Source organism: Nothobranchius furzeri, unplaced genomic scaffold, assembly GCF_043380555.1.
Source record: "Nothobranchius furzeri strain GRZ-AD unplaced genomic scaffold, NfurGRZ-RIMD1 Scf096, whole genome shotgun sequence".
NCBI classification, from domain to species: Eukaryota; Metazoa; Chordata; class Actinopteri; order Cyprinodontiformes; family Nothobranchiidae; genus Nothobranchius; species Nothobranchius furzeri.
In genome coordinates, this window is record NW_027223112.1 from 10001 (window position 1) to 17500 (window position 7500).

A 7500-nucleotide genomic window follows, 5' to 3' on the forward strand; every position below is an offset into this window, starting at 1 on the left:
TAGTTGTGGTTCTCGCCCCGGGACTTGGGTCATAGTATAGCCCAAGTGGAGCACTTGGGTCGGACTAGGGAGGCTGTGTCGTGCCCCCTGGAGGTCTAAAGGATGACCAGTAGTTGTGGTTCTCGCCCCGGGACTTGGGTCAGAGAATAGCCCAAGTGGGACACTTGTGTCGGACTAGGGAGGCTCTGCCGTGCCCCCTGGAGGTCTAAAGGATGACCAGTAGTTGTGGTTCTCGCCCCGGGACTTGGGTCAGAGTATAGCCCAAGTGGAGCACTTGTGTCGGACTAGGGAGGCTGTGCCGTGCCCCCTGGAGGTCTAAAGGATGACCATTAGTTGTGGTTCTCGCCCCGGGACTTGGGTCAGAGTACAGCCCAAGTGGAGCACTTGGGTCGGACTAGGGAGGCTGTGTCGTGCCCCCTGGGAGGTCTAAAGGATGACCAGTAGTTGTGGTTCTCGCCCCGGGACTTGGGTCAGAGAATAGCCCAAGTGGGACACTTGTGTCGGACTAGGGAGGCTCTGCCGTGCCCCTGGAGGTCTAAAGGATGACCAGTAGTTGTGGTTCTCGCCCCGGGACTTGGGTCAGAGTATAGCCCAAGTGGAGCACTTGTGTCGGACTAGGGAGGCTGTGCCGTGCCCCCTGGAGGTCTAAAGGATGACCATTAGTTGTGGTTCTCGCCCCGGGACTTGGGTCAGAGTACAGCCCAAGTGGAGCACTTGCGTCGGACTAGGGAGGCTGTGCCGGGCCCCCTGGAGGTCTAAAGGATGACCAGTAGTTGTGGTTCTCGCCCCGGGCCGTGGGTCTGAGTATGGCCCAAGTGGGACACTTGTGTCGGACTAGGGAGGCTCTGCCGTGCCCCCTTGAGGTCTAAAGGATGACCAGTAGTTGTGGTTCTCGCCCCGGGACTTGGGTCATAGTATAGCCCAAGTGGGACACTTGTGTCGGACTAGGGAGGCTCTGCCGTGCCCCCTTGAGGTCTAAAGGATGACCATGAGGTCAAAAGGATGACCAGTAGTTGTGGTTCTCGCCCCGGGACTTGGGTCAGAGTATGGCCCAAGTGGTGCCTTGTGTCGGTCTAGGGAGGCTGTGCCGGTCCCCCTGGAGGTCTAAAGGATGACCAGTAGTTGTGGTTCTCGCCCCGGGACTTGGGTCAGAGTATAGCCCAAGTGGAGCACTTGTGTCGGACTAGGGAGGCTGTGCCGGGCCCCCTGGAGGTCTAAAGGATGACCAGTAGTTGTGGTTCTCACCCCGGGTCGGGGGTCCGAGTCTGGCCCGAGTAGAGCACTTTGGTCGGCTACCGGGGGGTGTGCCGTGCCCCCTGGAGGTCTAAAGGATGACCAGTAGTTGTGGTTCTCGCCCCGGGACTTGGGTCAGAGTATAGCCCAAGTGGAGCACTTGTGTCGGCCTAGGGAGGCTGTGCCGGGCCCCCTGGAGATCTAAAGGATGACCATGAGGTCAAAAGGATGACCAGTAGTTGTGGTTCTCGCCCCGGGACTTGGGTCAGAGTATAGCCCAAGTGGAGCACTTGTGTCGGCCTAGGGAGGCTGTGCCGGGCCCCCTGGAGGTCTAAAGGATGACCAGTAGTTGTGGTTCTCGCACCGGGACTTGGGTCAGAGTACAGCCCAAGTGGAGCACTTGTGTCGGTCTAGGGAGGCTGTGCCGGGCCCCCTGGAGGTCTAAAGGATGACCAGTAGTTGTGGTTCTCGCCCCGGGCCGTGGGTCTGAGTATGGCCCAAGTGGGGCACTTGCGTCGGACTGGGGAGGCTCTGCCGCGCCCCCTGGAGGTCAAAAGGATGACCAGTAGTTGTGGTTCTCACCCCGGGTCGTGGGTCCGAGTCTGGCCCGAGTAGAGCACTTTGGTCGGCTACCGGGGGGTGTGCCGTGCCCCCTGGAGCCATGGGAGTGAGCTCCAGCAGACTGGTATTTTTCGGAGAACCAGGCCCACACTCCTCAGACTTTGTGCCCAGGGACAGGCCACCAAAATCGGCCGCGGCTCGTGCACTTTGCCCCTGCGTTTCTCCCAGAACCAGAGCCGGAAAAATCCCAAAATTGATGCCCAGAGATAGTCGACTCTGCCTGGAATAGATTGCCACCCAAACCCGCCAACTCACGCTGGTTTTCCGATGGCCTCACCTACTAACCCGAGCATGGTCATCGCTCGCACCTTCCAAAACCTCCAGGGGCGCAGGCACTTTTCATTTACTGGCCATAAGGCCGACCGCCTTAAGCGTTAAGCGATAAGCGAAAGGCTTAGTTTGGACTTAGTTTTTGGAGCGACGAGGTCGCCGTTTTGTCAATTCTGAACCGATTTTCACGCGGTTTTCGACTGCCTGCGCCTGGGGAGCCGCCCAGAAGCCCCAGGCAGTGTTCTGGGTGGACTTCCGGACCGGTCCGGACCCGGTACCGGCCGGGGGAACCGCACCACGCCTCTCGGGCGTTTCTACACCGATTTTCGCGGGGTTTTCGACTGCATAGACGGGGCCACCTGCTGCAGGGCCCGAGGGAGGGCCTTACTGAGCTGGGTCCGACGCAGGGCCCGGTTCCTGGAGCCCGCTGGGGGGGGGGGGGGGTTCTCTAAGGCTCACGGCGGGCTGCTGAGGGGCCGGATCGGATGCAGACAGGCGCTCCTCTGCCCAGGTCTTTGCTCCCCTGCCCCACTAGGAATGGAAGACACACTGCCAACAGCTTCTGGAGGGTGATGGGCCCTGCTGCAGACCAGGTCCGACCCAGGTTTCAGCTATCCCACCCCGCAGGGACTTAAAGACACACTGCCATCAGCTTCTGGAGGCTGCTGAGCTCTACTATAGAGCAGGTCCGACCCAGGTTTCAGCTCCTGCAGCCCACTAGGACTTAAACACACACTGCCATCAGCGTCTGGATGGTGATGGGCCCTGCTGCAGACCAGGTCCGACCCAGGTTTCAGCTATCCCACCCCGCAGGGACTTAAAGACACACTGCCATCAGCTTCTGGAGGCTGCTGAGCTCTACTATAGAGCAGGTCCGACCCAGGTTTCAGCTCCTGCAGCCCACTAGGACTTAAACACACACTGCCATCAGCGTCTGGATGGTGATGGGCCCTGCTGCAGACCAGGTCCGACCCAGGTATCAGCTCCTGCACCCCGCAGGGAATTGAAGACACACTGCCATCAGCTTCTGGAGGCTGCTGAGCTCTGCTATAGACCAGGTCCGACCCAGGTTTCAGCTCCTGCACCCCGCAGGGAACTAAACACACACTGCCATCTGCAACTGGAGGCTGCTGAGCCCTGCTGCAGACCAGGTCCGACCCAGGTTATGGCTCTCCCACCCCCCTGGGACTTAAACACACACAGCCATCAGCTTCTGGATGGTGATGGGCCCTGCTGCAGACCAGGTCCGACCCAGGTTTCAGCTCCTCAACCCCGCAGGGACTTAAACCCACACCGCCATCAGCTTCTGGAGGGTGATGGGCCCTGCTGCGGGCCAGGTCCGACCCAGGTTTCAGCTCTCCCACCCCGCAGGGACTTAAACACACACAGCCATCAGCTTCTGGGGGCTGCTGAGCCCTGCTGCAGACCAGGTCCGACCCAGGTTTCAGCTCTCCCACCCCGCAGGGTCTTTAACACACACACTGCCATCAGCTGCTGGAGGCTGCTGAGCTCCGCTATAGACCAGGTCCGACCCAGGTTTCTGCTCCTGCACCCCGCAGGGAATGAAAGACACACTGCCATCAGCTTCTGGAGGCTGCTGAGCCCTGCTGCAGACCAGGTCCGACCCAGGTATCGGCTCTCCAACCAGGCAGAGACTTAAACACACACACACACACACACACTGCCATCAGCTTCTGGGGGCTGCTGAGCTCTGCTGTAGACCGGGTCCGACCCAGGTTTCTGCTCCTCCACCCCGCAGGGACTTAAACACACACTGCCACCAGCTTCTGGAGGGTGATGGGCCCTGCTTTAGACCAGGTCTGACCCGGGATATAGCTCTCCCACCCCGCAGGGACTTAAACACTCACTGCCATCAGCTGCTGGAGGCTGCCGAGCTCTGCTGCAGACCAGGTCCCACCCAGGTTTCTGCTCCTGCACCCCGCAGGGACTTAAACACACACTGCCACCAGCTTCTGGAGGGTGATGGGCCCTGCTGTGGACCAGGTCCGACCCGGATATCAGCTCTCCCACCAGGCAGGGACTTAAACACACACTGCAATCAGCTGCTGGAGGCTGCTGAGCTCTACTATAGACCAGGTCCGACCCAGGTTTCAGCTCTCCCACCAGGCAGTGACTTAAAGACACACTGCCATCAGCTGCTGGAGGCTGCTGAGCTCTTCTATAGACCAGGTCCGACCCAGGTTTCAGCTCTCACACCAGGCAGGGACTTAAACACACACTGCCATCAGCTGCTGGAGGCTGCTGAGCTCTGCTATAGACCAGGTCCGACCCAGGTTTCAGCTCTCCCACCAGGCAGGGACTTAAAGACACACTGCCATCAGCTGCTGGAGGCTGCCGAGCCCTGCTGCAGACCATGTCCGACCCAGGTTTCAGCTCTCCCACCAGGCAGGGACTTAGAGGCACGCTGCCATCAGCTTCTGGAGGCTGCTGAGCTCTGCCATAGACCAGGTCCGACCGAGGTTTCAGCTCTCCCACCCCGCAGGGACTTAAACACACACTGCCATCAGCTGCTGGAGGCTGCTGAGCTCTGCTATAGACCAGGTCCGACCCGGGATATAGCTCTCCCACCCCGCAGGGACTTAAACACACACTGCCATCAGCTGCTGGAGGCTGCTGAGCTCTTCTATAGACCAGGTCCGACCCAGGTTTCAGCTCTCCCACCCCGCAGGGACTTGAACACACACTGCCATCAGCTTCTGGAGGCTGCTGAGCTCTGCTATAGACCAGGTCCGACCCAGGTTTCTGCTCCTCCACCCCGCAGGGAATTAAAGACACACTGCCATCAGCTTCTGGATGGTGATGGGCCCTGCTGCAGACCAAGTCCGACCCGGGTTACAGCTCTCCCACCAGGCAGGGAATTAAACACACACTGCCATCAGCTGCTGGAGGCTGCTGAGCTCCGCTATAGACCAGGTCCGACCCGGGTTCCTGCTCCTGCACCCCGCAGGGACCAAAACACACACACTGCCATCAGCTTCTGGAGGCTGCTGAGCTCTTCTATAGACCAGGTCCGACCCAGGTTTCAGCTCTCCCACCAGGCAGGGACTTAAACACACACTGCCATCACCTTCTGCTGGCTGCTGAGCTCTGCTGCAGACCAGGTCCGACCCAGGTTTCAGCTCCTGCACCCCGCAGGGAACTAAACACACACTGCCGTCACCTTCTGCTGGCTGCTGAGCCCTGCTGCAGACCAGGTCCGACCCAGGTTTCAGCTCCTGCACCCCGCAGTGGATTAAAGACACACTGCCATCAGGTTCTGGAGGCTGCTGAGCTCTGCTGCAGACCAGGTCCGACCCAGGTTATGGCTCTCCCACCCCGCAGGGACTTAAACACACACCGCCGTCAGCTTCTGGATGGTGATGGGCCCTGCTGCAGACCAGGTCCGACCCACGTTTCAGCTCTCCCACCCCGCAGGGGATGAAACACACACTGCCATCAGCTTCTGGAGGCTGCTGAGCTCTGCTAAAGACCAGGTCCGACCCAGCTTTCAGCTCTCCCACCAGGCAGGGAGTTAAAGACACACTGTCATCGGCTTCTGGAGGGTGCTGAGCCCTGCTGCACACCAAGTCTGACCCAGGTTTCAGCTCATCCACCCCGCAGGGACCTAAACACACACTGCCATCAGCTTCTGAGTGGTAATGGGCCCTGCTGCAGACCAGGTCCGACCCAGGTTTCAGCTCCTCCACCCCGCCATCACCAGCTGGAGGCTGGCTGCTGCTCCTGCACCCTGCCATCAGCTGCTGGAGGCTTCTGTTCCTCCACCCCGCCATCAGCAGCTGGAGGCTGGCTGCTGGAGGCTGGCTGCTGCTCCTCCACCCCGCCATCACCAGCTGGAGGCTGGTTGCAGCTCCTGCACCCCGCCATCAGCTGCTGGAGGCTGCCTGCAGCCCCTGCACCCCGCCATCAGCTGCTGGAGGCTGGCTGCAGCTCCTGCACACCGCCATCAGCTGCTGGAGGCTGCCTGCAGCTCCTGCACCCCGCCATCAGCTGCTGGAGGCTGGCTGCTGCTCCTGCACCCCGCCAGCAGCTGCTGGAGGCTGGCTGCTGCTCCTCCACCCAACCATCAGCTGCTGGACGCTGGCTGCTGCTCCTGCACCCCGCCATCAGCTGCTGGAGGCTGGCTGCTGCTCCTCCACCACCCAACCATCAGCTGCTGGACGCTGGCTGCAGCTCCTCCACCCCGCCATCAGCTGCTGGTGGCTGGCTGCAGCTCCTTCACCCCGCCATCAGCTGCTGGTGGCTGGCTGCAGCTCCTTCACCCCGCCATCACCAGCTGGAGGCTGGCTGCTGCTCCTGCACCCCGCCATCAGCTGCTGGAGGCTGCCTGCAGCTCCTGCGCCCCGCCATCAGCTGCTGGAGGCTGGCTGCTGCTCCTGCACCCTGCCATCAGCTGTTCGAGGCTGGCTGCAGCTCCTCCACCCCACCATCACCAGCTGGAGGCTGGTTGCAGCTCCTGCACCCCGTCATCAGCAGCTGGAGGCTGCCTGCTGCTCCTGCACCCCGCCATCAGCTGCTGGAGGCTGCCTGCAGCTCCTGCACCCCGCCATCATTTGCTGGAGGCTGGCTGCAGCTCCTGCAACCCGCCATCAGCTGCTGGAGGCTGGCTGCTGCTCCTCCACCCCACCATGACCTGCTGGAGGCTGGCTGCAGCTCCTTCACACCGCCATCAGCTGATGGATGCTGGCTGAACGCTGGAGGCTGGCTGCTGCTCCCACACACCGCCATCAGCTCCTGGAGGCTGGCTGGCTGCTGGAGGCTGTCTGCTGCTGCTCCTCCACCCCGCCATCACCAGCTGGAGGCTGGCTGCTGGAGGCTGGCTGCAGCTCCTGCACCCCACCATCAGCTGCTGGAGGCTGGCTTCTGCTCCTCCACCCCGCCATCAGCTGCTGGGGGCTGGCTGCTGGAGGCTGGCTGCAGCTCCTCCACCCCGCCATCACCAGCTGGAGGCTGGTTGCAGCTCCTGCACCCCGCCATCAGCTGCTGGAGGCTGCCTGCTGCTCCTGCACCCCGCCATCAGCTGCTGGAGGCTGCCTGCACCTCCTGCACCCCGCCATCAGCTGCTGGAGGCTGGCTTCTGCTCCTCCACCCCGCCATCAGCTGATGGAGGCTGCCTGCTTCTCCACCCCGCCATCACTAGCTGGAGGCTGGCTGCTGGAGGCTGGCTGCAGCTCCTCCACCCCGCCATCAGCTGCTGGAGGCTGCCTGCAGCTCCTGCACCCCGCCATCACCAGCTGGAGGCTGGCTTCTGCTCCTCCACCCCGCCATCAGCTGATGGAGGCTGCCTGCTTCTCCACCCCGCCATCACTAGCTGGAGGCTGGCTGCTGGAGGCTGGCTGCAGCTCCTCCACCCCGCCA